Source organism: Petaurus breviceps, unplaced genomic scaffold (assembly GCF_028583685.1).
Source record: "Petaurus breviceps papuanus isolate PSGF00001 unplaced genomic scaffold, PetGlider_PUasm1.0 100, whole genome shotgun sequence".
In the NCBI taxonomy this organism is placed as follows: Eukaryota; Metazoa; Chordata; class Mammalia; order Diprotodontia; family Petauridae; genus Petaurus; species Petaurus breviceps.
This window is the reverse complement of record NW_027185573.1, coordinates 7308564-7327827: the sequence shown is the minus strand read 5'-3', so window position 1 is coordinate 7327827 and position 19264 is coordinate 7308564. Positions and strand designations below refer to the sequence as shown.

Sequence of the window (19264 nt, the reverse complement as noted above, 5' to 3'; positions counted from 1 at the left end):
GAGAGAGAGAGAGAGAGAGAGAGAGAGAGAGAGAGAGAGAGAGAGAGGAAGGGAGGGAGGGAAGGAGGGAAGGAGGGAAGGAGGGGGGATAGAAGAGAGAGGGAGGGAGAGGGTGAGAGAGAGAGACAGTGAGAGAGAGACAGAGGCAGAGAGAAACAGAGAGAGACAGAGAGAGAGAGGAAATTTTCCCAAGAACAGTTCATGGGAGTGTACACACACATACATACAGGTCTTATATTCAATACATCACAAACCTGAGTCATAGAAACCCTTAAAAAAAATCTTACACTCAAGGAAATTGAATATTAACTAGGGGAAGAAGGAGGAGAGGGGAGTGATAGAAGTTGGAATTCAAAACTTAAAAAATGAATGTTAAAATTTTTTTTACATGTAATTGGGAGGAAATAAAATATTATTAAAAAAATAAAGTGCAAAAGGACCCTAATACAATAGATTTGAGAGCTACTTCTCCCCCAACCCTATCTGTCCTTGTTCCTTCTACATCTTTAATACCTTTTCAGGGCTAGACTCCTAGAAAGAATATTCTCAACTTTCTGCCTCTGTTCCTCTACTACTCATTCATTTCTCAACTCAGAGAATGATGGAAATGGAGATTCTCCAGGCTGGGAGGGAGGTAACTGAGAGACTGTCTCATACCAACTATAGCTCAACAAATTATCAAGCAACTTTTGCATGAAGATTTCTCATAAGGAGGGATCCACTGCCTCCTAAGTTAGTCTAGGTCACTGTGGGACATCTCTGCCTGTTAGAATGTGAAATCTGACTCCTTCCAATGAGTCCCCATTTGGGTCCAAGCAGAAATTGAATTGGGTAGAGTGCTAGTCTTAGAATCAGGAAGACCTGAGTTTGGAATTTATCTCAGATACGTGCTAGCTGTGTGACCCTGGGCAAGTCACTTAACCTCAATGGATCTCAGTTTCCCCACCTGTAAAATGAGGATATTGAACATAATTATGATTCTACGATCCTCCAGTCCACATGACAGCCTTTCATACAGTTATCATATCTGCCTCTGAACCCTGCAGGCACCTGTTCTCTGGTTTAAAAATTCCCAGTTTTTTCAGTGGACCTTCACAGGCCAGGATCTTCATCAAATCCTTTCACCCTCTTGGTCACATTCTTCCTGACACTCACCAGCTTTTCAACATTTTTATGTAAAATCTGGCACTTAGGCCCAACCCTAAAGCAATTGCAAAGTAGGTACTGACCAGGGCAGGGTATTCTTCACTCTTGGACACTAGAGGCAAGTCACAGCCTTTCTCAGCCTCAGTTTTCTTAATGCCAAAATGGAAATATTAGGCATCATATGCCTCAGAGAGTTGCATGGTATTCAATGTCCCACTACAACCTTCCCTATTTCTTTTTTTTCTTGTTTTGTTTTTTTTGTTTTTCTGCTTTTTGGAGGGGGGAAGGCAGGACAATTGGGGTTAAGTGACTTGCCCAAGGTCACATGGCTAGTTTTGTGTTAAGTGTCTGAGGCTGGATTTGAACTCAGCTCCTCCTGACTCCAGGGCCAGTGCTCTATTCACTGTGCCACCTAGCCTCCCCTGAATTTTCCCTATTTCTGCTGAGGGCACAGACATCCTCCCATTCTGGGTGCTCAAATACATGACCTAAGAGACATCCTTGAGTTTTTCTTCTATTTTTCATCCTTCATGACTCAACCAGTTGGCAAGTTCTGTCTAGTCTATGTCTAATAAATCTCTTATATCTAGAACATCCTCCCCTTTCAGATAAACCCTACCCCTAACTCAGACCCACATCATGTCTTAATTAGGGTATTTGAACAACCTCCTACCTGGTCTCCCTGACTCCAGTCTCTCCCCTTTCCAACTTATTTTTTTTCACACAGCTGTTAAAATTATCTCCCTAAAATAGTACTGATCATGCGACTTCCCTGCTCAATAACCATCAGTGGCTCACCATCATAGCTGGAATGTGCCTCAGTCTGGAATTTAAGGGTCTCCCTAATCTATTTCTTATCTTATTTCCACTACTGCCCTTCATGAATCCTATGTTCAAGATAAGTTGCACATTACTGTCTGCCCAAATTCAGCATGTTATCTACTATATGTACATCCCAGACATTTGGTATGCTCTCTTCCTCCTCCTCTACCTCCTCCTTCTTCCCCTCCTTGAATCCTCCTCTTTCTTCAAGACTCAGCTTACATGCTGCCTCCTCAGTGATGCTTTCCCTGATCCATGTCCCATAACAATGTTCTATCCCTATTTAAAGGACATCATAGCATTTATATCTTCATGAGTTGTCTATTCCCCAAGTAAAATTTGTGTGTGTGAAAAAGAGACAGACAGACAGACAGACAGAGACAAAGAGAGATAGACAGGGAGAGACAGAGAGGTGTCTTGAGAACCCCAGAGCATAGTGGATATAAATGCTGAATAGATTGCCACCTCTACTCACATTCACCATCACCTTGTTCTCTATTAGAGCGAAGGAAGCTGAAAAGAATGCGACTTGTCAAGGTCACAGAAAATAAGTTGAGGAGTCATGAATTTGAACCCAAATATTCTGACTCCAAGTCCTAGTTTTTCTATTACATCACAAATGCTTTACAGGTGTCCCTCTATAGGGGTGGGGCAGCTAGGTTTTGCAGTGGGTAGAGTGATGGACCAAAGTCAGGGATACTCATCTTCCTGAGTTCAAACCTAGCATCAGACACTTACTAGTTGTGTGACCCTGGGCAAGTCACTTAACCCTGTTTGCCTCAGTTTCCTCATATGTAAAATGAGCTAGAGAAGAAAATGGCAAAGTGCTCTAATATCTCTGCCAAGAAAACCCCAAATGGGGGAATGAAAAGTCAGATATGACTAAAACCCCTGAACAATAACAACAAAATAGGGATGAGCATTGTCTCAGGGTAAAGAAATTTAGAGGGGGTAATAAGTAGGCTCAAATGTGAGCTTAGCACCTAGAATAATTAGTTGAAATAGGAAGTGATCAGACATGTGACTTCCTTCTTCTCTCCTGTCCTCCCCATCAATACATCTGCACATTGCTATTTCCCCAGCAGTGGCTTTATGGTTTCCCAGGGTGTACTGGGTCCCTAATCCTTCAAATGAATCACAGGCTTATTCTTATTCATTTGTCCTGTTCACTAACAATAACAACAGGTCATGGTTCTGGGGTTGGAGACAAAGTTTGACTAAGACATCCTCCATGGCATCCCCAGTTTTATGACCTACAGAGTGAGTGTAGGTTTGAATAAGAAGATTCCAGGCATTTAAATCCATGCCCCCTGTGGCTCATCCTTCTCAGGCACCTTGGTGTCTTTACTAACCTTCCATTGATTCAGGAAGCAGAAATTCAGAGAAAATTGTTTAGCCGATCTCTGTTCTGCAGAAGGCAACTGAGGACTTTTGATGTTGGTCCCAACAGAAATCTCTATAAAATGAAAAGAATTCAGGAAATGATCGACATTCAGGGGAGGAACAAGGGCCCCTCTCCACCCTCTCTGGAGCCACTGGTGGCGAAGGGAAGGAGGAAGCTTCCCCATTCAAAGTAGAGGAATCAAAAGCAAGGTTGCTTGTCAGACTACTTGGATTAAATGGAACAGAAAAAAAATGGAAGAAGGGAAAACTTCTTTCTTTTTCTTTCTTGGAAGAAGTTATACACTTAGAGCAAATTCTACAGTGCAAGGTGATTTTTTGTCCTCAATTCTAAGAGTTAGGATGGGACAGAGTAGAAGGCAGCAGGCTAGGGTGTGCTGGTAAATATTTAATAACCAGGTCTCCCCCTGGAAAAAAATGTATACAGGGCACACTTTTAAGTTTATTCATCATTCACATTTCCCCCATCACTTTCTTAAGTCAAGGTAATCAGCAAAATATTAAGTCAAGCCCTTATTTGTAGCATTTGCCCATTTCTGGTCTCTGAGTATAAATGCTTACATTGAAAATTTAACAATCAGCTCTCAAGAGTCAGTATGAACTGACTGCTTTATACTCCTGACAGCAGGTAAATTAAAAGGGATAAGGGACAGTCAGGTGGTGCAGTGGAGAGAGTGCCAGACCTGGGGTCGGGAAGACATGAGTTCAAATCTGGCATCAGACGGTTACTAGCTGTGTGACCCTGTGAAAGTCACTTAACTGCTTTTTGCCTCAGTTTTCCCAGCCATAAATGGGGATAATAATGACTTCTACTGACCAGAGCTTTTGTGAAGATCAAATGAGATAATAATTGTACAGTGCCTGGAATATAGTAAGCACTATATAAATATTAGTTGTTGTTATTATTGGTGTTATTATTACTATTATTACTTTTATTGGATGGTTAGAATCTCTTCCATGTGGCTTACAACACAGTTTTCCTAAAGCATTGGTCTAACCATGTCACTGTCCTGCTCAGTAAATGCCCATGGTTCCCTATTACCTTCAGAAACAAATATAAGCTCCTTAGTCTGGCATTCAAAGCTCCATAACTTACTACTTTCCTACCTTTCTGGTCTTCTTACACATTACTCCTATCCCCCCAAAAAGTGAAAATGACATAAAAACTGCAAAGTGCTTAGCACAGTGCCTGCCATATATGGTGCCTAATAAATGCTTATTCCCTTCTTCCTCCCCCTCTGTACACGCCACAGTTCAGACACACTGGCCTTATTGCTGTTAATCACACACAATATTCCACCTTCCATCGGCTATCTCTGGGCCATCGTTTTGATTGTTCCTCATGCCTGAAATGTTCTCCCTCCTTGCCACAGGTTTTCTTGGTTTTCTTCAAGAATCATTTCAAGAACCTCTTTCTACATGAATTCCTTTCTGGTCCCTGTGGAAGCTAATGCCATCCCCTCTAGAGTTACCTTTATATATGTATTTTATTTACTTCATATACATCTTATTTATAGTTCTATATGTGTTTTATATATTTCTATATATGTTCACGTTGTCTCCCCTGCTAAAGTATAAGCTCCTTGAGGAGGGGGACCATATTATATTTGCCTTTCTACCTCCAATGCCTAACAGTGCCTGTTACCTAATAGCCACATAATAAATGGTTTAGTATTTCATATCTTATTCACTTAAGACTTTTAATTGCCCAATTTAGTTAGCCAGAACCAACTGGATTTTTTTTTTGTATGCCTGGGGTGAGGATGGTACATCTTCCTCCCAAATGATAGGCATCCTGGTGGGGAAGAAATCTGCCCATGGCAAACATGGGTTTTCTATAAAGTTAAAGGGGTCTGAGTGGGCAGAAGCTGAAGTACAACCATAGGTGTATTATTAGCACCTTCCAAATTTACAGCTCTAGGACCACACTCCAATGGCCCCATCCCAGTTATGCTTCTGGAATTAGCATATCCAAACTCCAGAATTTTATATTAATAAGTTATAATTAGGGGTTATAATCCCCACTTCATAAAATACTATGTGGCCTTGAGCTGAATATTTTATTTTTTCTGCTACTTGGTCTCTTCCATTTTAAAAAAAGAGAAGAAAAAAAAAAGAAAGGATGATTGGAAAAGACTTGGGAGAGAGGTTCACACTATGGTATTACTCATAATAAATTACTATAAACTGTTTTGCAAACATAAAAAAAGCTTACAAGTGATTAATAAGGAACCATGAACCCTTAATTGCCTTTCAGCCCCTCTATTTAAAAACTGGAATGAAATATTTCAATAGGGTTGAACTGTTTGCATTACATGCTGTTAGAATTCATTCTTGAAACTATTTCTCAAAATATTCTGCAGGTTCCTTGAGCTCAGTCTCTTCTCATTTCATTTTGCATGCTAACCTCTCCCCCCCATCCCCACCCCAGCCTTGTTCAACTGAGAAAATTTTCTATGGCATTAGGGAATGAGGTATAGCTAAATGCAGCCACCCATTCCACATATTTGTGTAATTATACTGAGAGATAATGGCAGCCATGAAACCAATCTGGGAGTTTGGGGGGGGTGGGAAATTAGGGAAGGAAAAGTAGAAGACCCTATGCCTGACCCTTTTTGCTCTATATTTATTGCCTGGGTTAGATCCTGGGTTATTTAAAATGTTTGTTAAGATATCAAGTCTGGAGATTCCCCATATTAAACTCCTAATGACTTATGATTCCAGAGTGGTGACATGTGTAACCTAGAATGTAATGAGAGTTTCATTAATTTGGGATTCTCACTGAAACTGTTGACAAGGTCCTTCTGCCTGATGTCAGAAAACATCACTGATGAAACAAGTTAGGGGTTGCCATTCCATTTTAGGGGATAATGGAACCATGCATGCCATCTTCCCTTTTAAGGCATAACATATATATTTTTTTAAGCAATCAGGGTTATGTAACTTGATCAAGGTTACACGGCCAGTTATTTTGTGTGGGTGTTAAGTATCTGAGGCCGGAACCGATCCCAGGTCTCACGACGCTGGGGCTGGCGCTGTTACTCACTGCGCCACCTGGCCGCCCCTATGGCATAATATTAATAAAGTGAAATATTTGTGATAATCTGGTCATTTCAGCTGGCTATAGCCTTACCCTTTTTTGTGAGATAGTTTTTCTCATCAAAAATTATATTTAAACTTTCTTGCAAGGAAGTTGTTTCCCAAATGCCCTCAGTCTCCAAGGTCCTTCTATCCCTCAGTTTTCTGTTTGTTCATCTGTTTTTACCCAAGGAAAACAGGCCTTGCTGATAAAGCAGAGCTGTTATCTCACCAGCTGTAGCTTGGTAAAGAGCAAGAAGCTACATGTGCTCTAAGGGACCCAACTATAAGGGGGTTTTGTACTAATTTGATGATGGGTCAGACAAATACAAGAAGAATAAGGTTAGAGAGCCCCAAAGAAAAGTAACTATTTCCAGGATGAGGAAGGTAATCCATCATTATTATTAGTAGTAATTGCTACTATTGTTATTGTCACTACTACTATGCTGCTGCTGCTGCTACTACTACTACTATGGCTATTACTACTACTGCTACTACTACTACCAGCACTACAACTACTACTACCACCACCACTACCACTACTACTACTACTATCAGCACTACAACTATTACTACTACCACCACCACCACCACTACTACTACAACTACTACCAGCACTACAACTACTACTACTACTACTACTACTGCTACTACATAGAATTCTTGTTCAAGCATATGTTAAACAGTATGACCTCTGAGGCTCCTTTCAAAAAAAGTTCTAATTAGGTTCTTGCATCAGGGCCTGAATTTAGACAGCATTCACTGCACTTGCTGTCTAGCAGCATAGAAACAACTGAAATTACTTAACATCAAGTTAGCAAGAAAAATTGAAGTAAGAACCTAAGTAATAGCCTGGAATGAGAATATCTTCCTTTCCCTAACTACTCTCTTCCTCCTCCTGTCCCAACTTGATTCACAGAACTTTATGCTATTTGCCCTGAGCAAAAATGATTTTTCGATAATTATTTGGTAGCCATCAGCATCTGCGAAATTTGACTTGGGGTAAACCATGACTTCATTATTCCTGCTTTTTTTCTTGCAAATTCCTTGTGGTAAGGTTTCCTCCATTCTGTTCATTGCAAATGAAAGCTGACTGGAATTGCTTGTATGTATACTATCATTTTTTTTTTTAATTGTGACTAAACTCCAACAAGGACCAGACCTAGAACAGAATATTCATAGTTCACAGCTCTGTTGTGAACTCACAAGATAAGACCCATTTGTTGAACAAATAGATGCTTGGGACTATTAATCCTGATTGGGAATGGTTGGGGTAGGGGTGGGGAAGACAGGCAGATGCTGTTCAGACTAAAAATAAGGAGGAAAGATGATTTTAAAATAATACCTATGGGAAAGTGGGGCAACAAGGTAAAGGAAAACATCGTTTTACCCTTTTAAATAGGAAAAGATCATCCAATTTACAGTCTGGGGTCACAGATGCAATTCCCAATTCTACTACTTAATGGCTGACATTTATATAGGACGCTCAGGTCTGCAAAGCCCTTGGTACACATTATCTCATTGCACTCACACAAAAAGCCTCTTTAGGAAAGCGTTATTGTTTTCCCAATTTTACAAGGGAGACACTTCAGGCTCAGAGAGGTAAATTAGCTTGCCTGTGGTCAGACTAAGTATCTGGGACAGCAATGGAACCCGTTTTTCCCTCAATCTAAGTCCAGTGTGTCATCTAGTACACCAAAGTTGTACACTCGCTGAGTGCATCACTCACTCCATTAAAATGTAATTGGGAAATGCTTAACAAAATAAATTAAAATAAAATAAAACATAGGTAATGTTACCTTGTGATTTTCTAAGTCAAGATACTGCCTGCAAGGATCATCATTATTTGAGTTTGATATCACTGTACTATATTCTGTTCCTTCTCAGTATAACCTGCATGATCTTGGAAAATTCACATGACTTAACTTAAGCTTATCTTCAGTTTCTTGATGGGAAAAAAAGGGCAATTTTAATCAACCAATTAAAAGGCATTTATTAAGGGCCTACTAAGTTTTTCATCTTCCATTTTCTCCCCAACCTCACCCAATGGAGAATAACTGCTTCTATTGAGGAAGAGACCTTTGCATCTCCCCTCCATCAAAGAAATCACAAGAGAAATGCACACAAAGGCAAAAAAATTGGGAAAATTGTATTTTGGGCTGGGCCCACTTTTCTTTTCCAATGTATAAGTTCCCCAACATAAACTAGTAGCAACAGGATATCGGTCATGATTTTCACTGTAAATGGGTTCAATATCAGATGAGTCTATCAGACCTGAGGACAAATCTTAGCATGTGCATCCCTTTCTTCCAGTCCTTGCCTAAAAGCTGAATAACTGACACCTGTTTGATTATCCTTTGGCACTTTTAATTCTTGGCCTCAAAGGGCAGGACAAGGACTAATGGGTGAAGTTACAGAGCACCAAATTTTAAAATGATGTAATTTTCTGACTTTTGGTTACAGATCACTTCAATTCAATGATCATTTAGTTAGCATCTACTCTACTCCAGAACTGTACTAAGAACTGGGGATACAAAGATGAAATTAAAATAGACCCTGTCCTCAGGGAGCTTACACTCTATGGAAGAAAACAACTTGAACATGAAGAAACAGAATTTATATAAGTGCAATGAAAACACAGGGTAATTTCAGAGAGGGGGAAGATACAAAAACCAGGGGTGGGGAGGGAAGAGGTGAGAAAGGGCCTCCTGTAGGAGAAGGTAGTTGAACTGAGCATTGTTGGGAGTTAAGGATTCCAAGGAGAATGGCAAAACACTCCAGTATCTATGCCAAGAAAACCCCAAATGGGGTCACATAGAGTCAGACACAAGTAAACAACAACAAAAGGGTTCCAGATGATTCCCTAGACCTAACAGCTATGCATACCATCATGGATCAGGCTTACAGATTGTAACATTCACTTTTGACAAAATTCTCCTTGGTGTGAATCCTGTAGCCAGGTAGCACCCTGGAGAGGGAAACAGCTTATCTGTGTCAGCAATCCTCCTTAACTTGATCAATCCTACAGCAATCTGTTCCCTGTCTCCACTGTTTCCCATTACAAAGGAAATACAGATGTTTAAGCCTCTCCTTAATTTTACTTTACACATGGCAAAGAGTGAACAAGGTGGCAGATGGCTGATGACAGGGCAAAGTCCTGATGGATCTCTTTGCTACCTCTTTCAAGAATATCTGGGGCAGAAGACAAGAGTTTTTTTATACTTTTTAGTGATTTTTGGCTCATAGGGAGACTTCAGTAGAGAATATCACCCTCACAAGTGGAGGATGGGAATAGTTGTTTTTATTACATTTCCACCTATTTTCAGATTTGTTGTTCAGTCCTATAAGTCATATCTCACTCTTTCTGATCCCATTTGGGGTTTTCTTGACAAAGATACTGGAGTGGTTTGCCATTTCCTTCTCCAGATCATTTTACAAATGAGGAACCTGAGGTAAAGAGGTTTAAGTGACTTGTCCAAGGTCACACAGCTGGTAAGTATCTGAGGTCAAATTTGAACTCAGGTCTTCCTGACTTCAGACCCAATGCTCTGTGAGCAGCACCAATAGACATTAACCAACAGGAGCTTGAAGAAAAGGGGGACAACCAGGACATTCAACTAGTTCCACCCAACCTTCCTGCCAGGGGTGTTTTGGAGCCGGTTCAAACTGACTAGAGAGAGTCAATTGTCCAACTCTCCAAATTATGAGATCACATCGGTAAGGTGCATCATTCCATAATAATAATAAGTATAACGACAAGAACATTCATATAGTGCTTATTATGTGCCAAGCTCTTTATTATTATATTCTCATTTAATCCTGACAACAACCCCTGGTAGGTGACATTATTATCCCCATTTACAAATGAGGAAACTGGGTGACAAGGAGTCACACAGTTAGCAAGTGTCTGAGGCTACATTTGAACTCAGATCTTCCTTGCTCCAAGCCCAGCACTCTACCCACTGTATCACCTATCTCAGCACCCCCTCCATGTTACAGATGAGATAAATCTAAAGCCAAAAGAGGCCCGTCCAAGGTCACAGGGGTAGTAAGTGTCAGAGGTGAAAGTTGAACCTAAGTCTAGATCTTGCATTTGTGAAGTCAGTTTTTTTGAACCCACACAGAGATTTATGCCCCTTTGGCTGATCAGTCTGGTGAGCTCTTTGTCGGAATCCTGATATCATCATCCAAATAAACTAGCCAGATTTGTGTTATCTTCATACATAGATGTATATCCTCCTGCTTTCCACCCTTTTTTATCCTTTTGTATTGACCCAGTTGATAAACCAGACTCTGGGAAGACATCTTCTCTACTTGCCTCTAAAGACTAACTTTTCTTTTTTTTAAGTTTTGTCTGCTATGTTCCTAGCACCGGATTAGGAATTTTTTATTATTAGACAAGAGATAAGAGATTTTTTTAAATTGTCTCTGAAAACACAGAAGGAATTATGAATAGGGAAATGGGCTGGGAGGGGTCTAGGACAGTGTCACACCTAGGGATATGCTGGAGCCTGCTAGAAACTACTTGAGAGTTAATTGTTAAATTTTCAGCGTGAGCATTTACACTCTGGAAATCAACAAATGCTACAAATCAAGGCTTAATAGATTGTTTTGTTGGTTGTCTAGACTCAAGAAGGTGATGGAGAAAATTTTAATAAAGCAAATTAAATTTTAAAAGGTATCCTGTGTACATTTTTTATCCAGAGGGTCTGATGCTAAATATTTCCCAGGACACCACTGGCCTAACCCCTGACCAGTCTGGCCCAGGCTGCCTCAAGGTCCTGCCCATGTTTAGGCACATGCTGACTGCTCAAAGATTTAAATGTCAACAGTTTTGGCTTTGGGAGGCTCTCCCACTCTTTGTAACAGAACATAGAATATAGAGCCAAAGACCTACCTTAAATTTGACCTCTGACTCCTGCCAACTGCCTGTCCTTAGTCAAAATACTTCATATCTCTGGGCCTTAATTCCTCCCATGTGAAAATGAAGGGGTGGGCTCCATGGCCTCTAAGACACCTTTCAGTCACCTTAAACCCAAGATGTTATGATTCATTTTCATTTCCCTCTCTTACCCTATTTCTTCCTTCAGGGAATCCTTCCCATTGACTGATAAGACAACACAAAGTTCTAATGGTGGAATTTCAGACACTGTGACAAGTGGAAGAAAGGTTACTTGGGCAGAGGAACTTTTCCACAAAGACCATAAATCAGCACCTACTTAAAGGGGCTGGTCCTGCCTGCACTGTAGACCAAACTCATAGGGAGAAGAAAATTCAAATTGCCTCCTTGGCAGAGGGTGCTTTGTTCTAGAATGTAATAGCACTCAATTCAGCAGTCAAACAGCAGAGCCTGAGTCAGCAATGCTACCCTAAAAAAATTGGATTGTTTCCCAATTTTACCATTTGTCCTTTTTTTTCTCTTTTAATTCCCCCCCAACCCTTTAGCGTGTTAGACAGCAAAGTTAAATTATTGAAGTCGACTGGTTCCTCTTATGGAAATTTTTGAAGCTGGAGCTGGTGAGGTGAATAATTATGCTAGATCCCCAAAGGAAGAAAAGGAATGAAAGACACATTTTATCCAATCCTTTGTAATCCCTTTAAAAGGTTGGGTTAGTAAAGTGATTGCAAATGATTCCCAGAGCATCCCAATGGGAGACGTGCACTAACTGCCCTGGATGAGAACAGCTCCAGGACAAAGCGTTACCCATAGAGCCAATGCCAGTGAATGTGAGCTCAAGCAGGAGATGGACTCAGAGCTATTTAGTCATTCAATGGATGGGGGCTCAAAGAACAAAATCCTTTTCCATCCATTCCTCTGCCCTTGAAACAGCCTGCTTAAAAGAGGGATTTGCAGTCTTTGGAAACTATGGGGAATATCAGAGGACATGAGCAAAATAGATGTGAGCTCTACCCATGTCATTCAGAATTCCCTACTCTGTTTGTGAAAGCAGATGCATCCGAAATGAATTAATTGATATTCTGTCTCTCCGGACAGAAAAAAAAAAGGAAGGGGGGGGATTCTTTCTTATATCAAGGCAGTATGGAATAGTAGATAGGGTATTAGACTTGAAGTCAGAAAGTCCTGGATTCAAATCCCAAATGTGACCCTTTGCGTCATATCTAGAAACACAGGTAGACAGAGCATTTATTAAGCACTTATTAGGGTCAAGCACTAGGTTAAGTACTGGAGATACCGACAGAAGCAATGGGGACATAAAATAAATACAAGCAAACAAATTTGTCCCTGCTCTCAAGGACTTTATATTCTAATAAAGAAGAGCTGGAAAGCAGGAGGGAAGTGGAAATGTCAGGAAATTTCATGGAGACCTTGATCTTCTCATGATAAGGCCAAAGTCACCCTATCAAAACAGAGTGTTTGGGGACAGGAGGGACAGGAGCAGTCTAATTGTTCAGTAAGGAGGAGGTGGAGATTATGGTCCAAGTGCAGATGGCATAACATGGAGGTGACCTGTAAGGCATTTCAGAGGCCATCTAGTGCAATCCTTTTATTGTAAGGATGAGGAAATCGACTTAACACACACACACACACACACACACACACAAAAAAAAAAACTAGCCGTATGACCTTGGGTAAGTCACTTAACCCCAATTGCCCTACCTTCCCCCCTCCAAAAAGCAAATAAATCAATAAATATTTTTAAAGGATGAGGAAATTGAGACCCAAGGTAAGAATGTAGCTTCTCCAAGGCCAACTGGTCACTAAGTATGCAGGTTGGAATTGGAACCCAGATTCTCTGATTCCAGAGACAACATCCTTTACATAACTCCATACTGTCTCCCTGTTCAAGTCTAGTCTCTTCAAATCCCAGTCTTCTTATGTGTAAGATGAGGAGAATAATGAATGCAGAGTCGACCTCACTGTTTTGTTTTTCAGGTTTTTTATTTTTTGAGAAAAAACTGAAATATAGTAATGAGAAGCAAGAATTTTGCAAAAAGTTAAAGTACCATATCAATGGCAGATACGTTATTATTGGGGCTGAGACAGATGAGATCCAACCCTGAGATTTGCAGTCCAAGAGTCAGGCACAATGGTCTAAGAGAAAAATACTTATTTTAATATATGAACCATTCTTTCCACTTGTAAACACAAAGAAGAGGGTGATGGAAAACTACTCTCCATCATGCCATGGACACATCTGGTGACCACAAATGCTCCCTATGAATCATCCCCTAACACTTGCCATGTCTACCCTGCTTCTAGGGGTTCCCTGATCGTAGCATGACCTTGAGGAATAGTCGACAGACCAATGGTAGCTTTCCCAATCCTGAATCCATCCTTGGGCTTCCAATCTTCTTCCTCCACACTTACCTTGTTAGCTCATCCAAGGCCACAGCTTCAATTCTATTCTAGGTTTGCAGAATCGCAGAATATTCCTTTGCTTCCAGGTCTATGCTTTGGAGCCAAGAAAAATATATCTAATCCCTCTTCCATAGGACAACCCTCAAAATACTTTTAAGGCTGCTCTCATGTTTCCCTTGAATCTGCTTTTCTTTAATGGGGGAAACAGTGTTGGACCTGGAGTTTGGAAGACTTGGCTTTCAGGCCTGCCCCTGACACATTAACTATGTGATATTGGGAAACTTATTTAACTTCTCCGAGTTTCAACTTCATCTACAAAATGGCAATAGTATCTTATAGACTAATCCAATAAATATTTATTAATTACCAAATATGTTCCATGCACTGTACTAAGTGTTGGGAGTACTACTAATAAAAAAAGAAACACAGTCCCAGTCCCTGCCTCAAAAACTTTACAATCTATGATTATGATGCCAAACAGTTGGAAATCTGTCTTGGAAGTTTTCTCAACAGGAGTCCCTCGTGCTAGTGGAATCATATAGCCAGTCTTCTGTCTTCATATTTACCTACGTATGTTCATTCTGTCTCTCCTTTAGAATGTAAGCTCCTTGAGGGGAAGGACTATTTCACTATTTTTTTTTCCTTTGGTCCCCACCACTTAGTACTAATGGCTGACACATAGTAAGCCCTTAGTAAATGATGATTGATTGATTGGTTTGAAACCTTAAAGGACCACAGAAATAGCAGTTATTCATATAACTCAACTGATCTTCATACGTCATGATCTCAAAGCCTTCATTATACCAAACTACAAACTAAGGATATTTCCCAGGATTCCACAAAATGTGAAGGGTAGTGCTGGGAGATAATTCCAATACTAACTCCATCTAAAATAGTAAATATGAAATTTTACATTTATTAAAAACTAATAATGTATTGACAATTTTTCAGCATGAAAATACACTTAATTTCCTCTAGGGCAAAAATTTCCCAAGATTCTTTTATCCAGTGGGCATTCCATACCTTCAGGTCCTTACAGAAATAGACTTTCTGGGATTTCCAATATATTCTAAGTCTCAAGAGCTCCCTGACTAAGATAGTTTGAAAACATCCTACTGCTATATAACAGTATTTATGAAGAGTAATAATAATGATAGTAGTTTATACTTATATAGGGCTTTAAGGTTTGCAAAGCACTTTGTATACATTATATAATTGAGTTTCACAAAGTGATATTAATATATATATATATATTTAATTTTCCTGATGAGAAATCTGAGGTTGAGAGAAATTGAGCCCACCCAGGATCACACAGTCAGTATCTGAGTCAGGATTCCAACTCAGGTTTACTATCTCAAAGTTCAGCCCTCTAGTCATATGTTATCTAGCTGCCCCTAGGACCATCAGCAAGGTACCTTATTTCAAAACACTCTTTTAAGGATTTTTTAAATCTATCATTTTCTCTACAAAGTCAACTATTCTTTTTCCATACAATTCTTTAAAAATTCTCTCCCTAGAAAGTAACAAATACCCCATTAATGGGACCTTGTAAGAACTGTCCCTGGTTCTAATCACTAGTAATTCCTAGAATCATTCAATTGATCTGACCATAATGCCCTGTTACCTAATAAGTTATTACAATGGAAGAGAAAGAACTCATTCACATCACTGCAACTAAGATATGAAACTGATATTTTCTGTTAGAGAGATTTCATGATTATAATCGAGAGACACACCCAATCAGCCATTGTAAAGACCACCAAAAGCCTAGAAGAGTCAGGAGTCAGTCCTCATTCTTGAGAGCTTCAAACTAAGAAAAGAATGTGTACTTCTCAGCTCCCAGAAGATAGGATTTTTTAGGTTCGAATACTTGAAAAAAAGTCATAGCATATGAATGTATGTGTGTATATGCATAAACACACATATACATACATGCATTACTTGTTTGTTGTTGGCTAGTCAGTTTCAGTTGTGTCTGACTGTTCATAATTCTTTTAGGGGTTTTCTTGGCAAAGATACCAGAGGCATTGCCCCTTACTTCTCAAGCACATTTTACAGATGAGGAAACTGAGGCAAACAGGGTTAAGTGACTTGTCCAAGGCCACACAACTAGTAAGTGTCTGAGGACACATTTGAACTCAGGAAGATGAGTCTTCCTAACTCCAGGTCCAGTACTCTATCCACTGTACTACCTAGTTGCCCAACATACATTATACATATATACATATGTGTGTACATGTATATGTATATGCCTAAAAGAATATATATATACCTTAAATATATATACATATATATACCTAAATGTATGTATATGTGTGTGTGTTTCTAAGCAGATATAGGTGCTTGTATATATTCCCAGATATACTTATATATCATTATACATGTATGTAAATTTAGTACATACCATTGACTTTATATGTAAATATACTTACACATATATGACATACATACATCTTATAAATGTATTTAACCTTCCTAAGAATTCACCAATTGCAGATATAGTAAACTTCTGTTCCCAAATCAGCTATCTAAGGGGTAATCAAAGAATCCTGGCATCATATTTTCCTTTCATTAAATCATTCAACAAACACTTAACTCCTCACTCTATGCCAGGCACTTTGCTAGGTACCTGCGATGTAAAGATAAGAATGAACTTACATGTTACGAAGGAGGGGAGATGGGAGAGATAGCATATGCTTATATAAATATATGCTGAATATACCCTAAATCAACATAAGGCAATTGGATGGGGAAGGCCCTAACAGATGGGAGGTAGGTGGGAGAGGATCAGGAAAGGTCTGTCCTATGGATCACGCCATTTGAAGGAAATTTGGAAGGAAATAAGGGATTCTAAGAGATAAAGGGAAGAAGACGGAGCATTCTGGTAATGGGGAACAGCCAGTGCAATGGCAGGGAGACAAGAGATGGAGTGATGTGTGTTAGGAATGACAAGATATTCAGTCTGGCTGGACCACAGAGTGAAGGAGGATGAAAATACATAACGAGGCTGAAGAGGCATGTTGGGACTGAGTTGTAAGGGGTTTTAAATGCTAAGCAGAGGAGCTTATGATATATAATCCAACTCCCTCATTTTATAAACCCGGCTGTAGAGGTTAAGTGACTTGCCCATGGTCATTCAGATATATGCAGGTTACACTGTGGTAAATGACAGTTCTGTGGTTTGAACCCTTTCCCTCTCACCATAAATCAAACACTTATATCATTGGCTCAGAGATTTAGAGCTGGATGAAATCTTAGAAGACATTTAGTTCAACCCTCCTCATTTTACAGATGAGGGGAAAATAAAAGGTGGTGTAGTGTATAAAGTGTTGGAGTTGGAGGCAGCAAAAACTAAGCTATCAGATGTTTACCAGCTATGTGACCTTGGGCAACTCAATTTCTGGGCCTCAGTTTCCCCATTTGTAAAATGTGCTTAGTAAAAGTACCTCCCTTCCGGGATTGTTTTGAGGATCATGGAGATAACATATGTAAATTGCTTTGCACACTTGCCATGTACTTTCTAAATGCTACTTATTATTATTGCCTAGATTAGACCAGGTAGTAAGTGGAAGAAATGAAATTTTATCAGATCCTCTGACTCTATTCCCAAATCTTGTTGTTGTTCAGTTGTTTCAGTCATATCCAAGTCTTCATGACCCCATTTTGGGGTTTTCTTGGCAAAGATACTGGAGTAGTTTGCCATTTCCTTCTCCAACTTATTTGACAGATGAGGAAACTGAGGCAAACAGGATTAAGTGACTTGCCCAGGGACACACAACTAGTAAGTGTATGAAGCCATATTTGAACTCAGGAAGATAAGTCTTCCTGGCTCCAGGCCCAGAACCCTATCCACCATGTCAGCTACCTGCCCAAATCTTAAATCACGTCAATTCAATCCAACCAATACTTAATAAACACCTAGTATATGCAGAGCCCTATATTAATTAGGTGCTGAGAATGCAAAGACAAAAATCCACCTAGAAGATTTTTTTCCTTACTTTCCTGAAAACCCAGCAGCCAAGAAGGATCCTGGCCGCACCTACCCATGGCTGCAAGAGCATTTGAGTAGCATTTTAATTAAGAAAAGCTAAATCAAGTGTTTAAACATCTTCTGCTCTGCTTTAATTTCTAATTAAACTGCACAGGTCTGTTCCATAGTCAGTGGCACCCAGATCAGAACAAAAGGCAGATTAGCCTCCAAATTAAAATTTGGGGAGCAAATTTGGGGTGGGGAGAGAAGAGGAGTGTATATTTTAGAGATGCAGTTTTTTTATTTTATTCCTCTATTTTATAAAACATATCTGGCCCCGAGCTGCCATTATTTTTTTTAAGATCTGATCAACTTTGCTTTGATTTGGTGAAATTCAAAAGTTTGATTTAATATTGGTACTGTAATAATTATTTATGGCCATGATCATAGACAGCTGGTAATACACAGCTTAAAAGGGGATTCTTTTCTGGAGGATGCATTCAAATTTGAAAATTAAAGATAGAAGCATCTTTGGTAGGTGTCCCCTTAATCACTAGCAGAATAAGAGTCCTGGTCAGTTACAGTGTCTTAATCCAGTTGGAAGGTTGTTTGTCAAAGAGCATATCCATTGGCAGTCCAATTAGGCCCTAGCCTGGGCTATAAACATCCTTCTGGGGTCTTGAGCCAGCCATGGTATATCAAAGAGCTGGTTTTAATGCATTTGCTGAGCAAGCAGCATGTGATATGTCAGGGCAGTCTTTTCATGTTCTCTAATCCTAGCTTCTGAATGTCAGTGGTGACTGGTACAGAGGCCCCCCTGGTCACAGGGGGTCTAGAAGGAAGCATTTGATATTTGGCTTTGGAGGTTTGAAGTGTTTAAGAAGAACATGTTCCAAAGCTCACTAGGCTCATGAAATAGCTACATCGGAGGCAGATGAAAAGTTATGGCCATTGCCTAGATAGAGCCCCACTGCCCAGGCTCAATTCACAGATTAGCACCTCTGCGGAAAGGGAAGAAAAATAAGAAGGGGCAGAAAAATTATTTGAAGGTACATTAAGAAAAGAGGAAGCAGAGACAGAAATAGAGAGAGATAAAGAGAAAGAGAGAGAGATAAAGCAATAGAGAGAGACAGAGGGAGGTACAGAGAGAGAGAGCAAAACAAAAAGAGAGACAAAGACAAAGAGAAGGAAAGAAGGAAGGAAGGAAGGAAGGAAGGAAGGAAGGAAGGAAGGAAGGAAGGAAGGAAGGAAGGAAGGAAGGAAGGAAGGAAGGAAGGAAGGAAGGAAGGAAGGAGAGACAAAGAGATAGTGAAAGAGAGGGAGGAAGAAAACAAGACACAGAGAGAGAGAGAATGAAAGAGAGAGAAGGAAGGAAGGATGAAGAAAGAGACAGGGACAGAGAGATGGGAAGATATAGAGGGAGAGAGAAAGAGATACAGAGAGAAGGAGATAGAGTGAGACATGGGGGGGAGAGAGAGGGAAAGAGAGAGAGAGAGAGAGAGAGAGAGAGAGAGAGAGAGAGAGAG

The 19264-nt window shown here is 39.9% G+C and overlaps 1 protein-coding gene across 2 annotated transcripts in view; it reads right to left on the bottom strand.

Moving 5' to 3' along the window:
• LOC138170670 (adhesion G-protein coupled receptor D1-like) overlaps nt 1-19264 on the bottom strand; it is a 476753-nt gene that overhangs the window by 42205 nt on the left and 415284 nt on the right. The window lies entirely within an intron of this gene.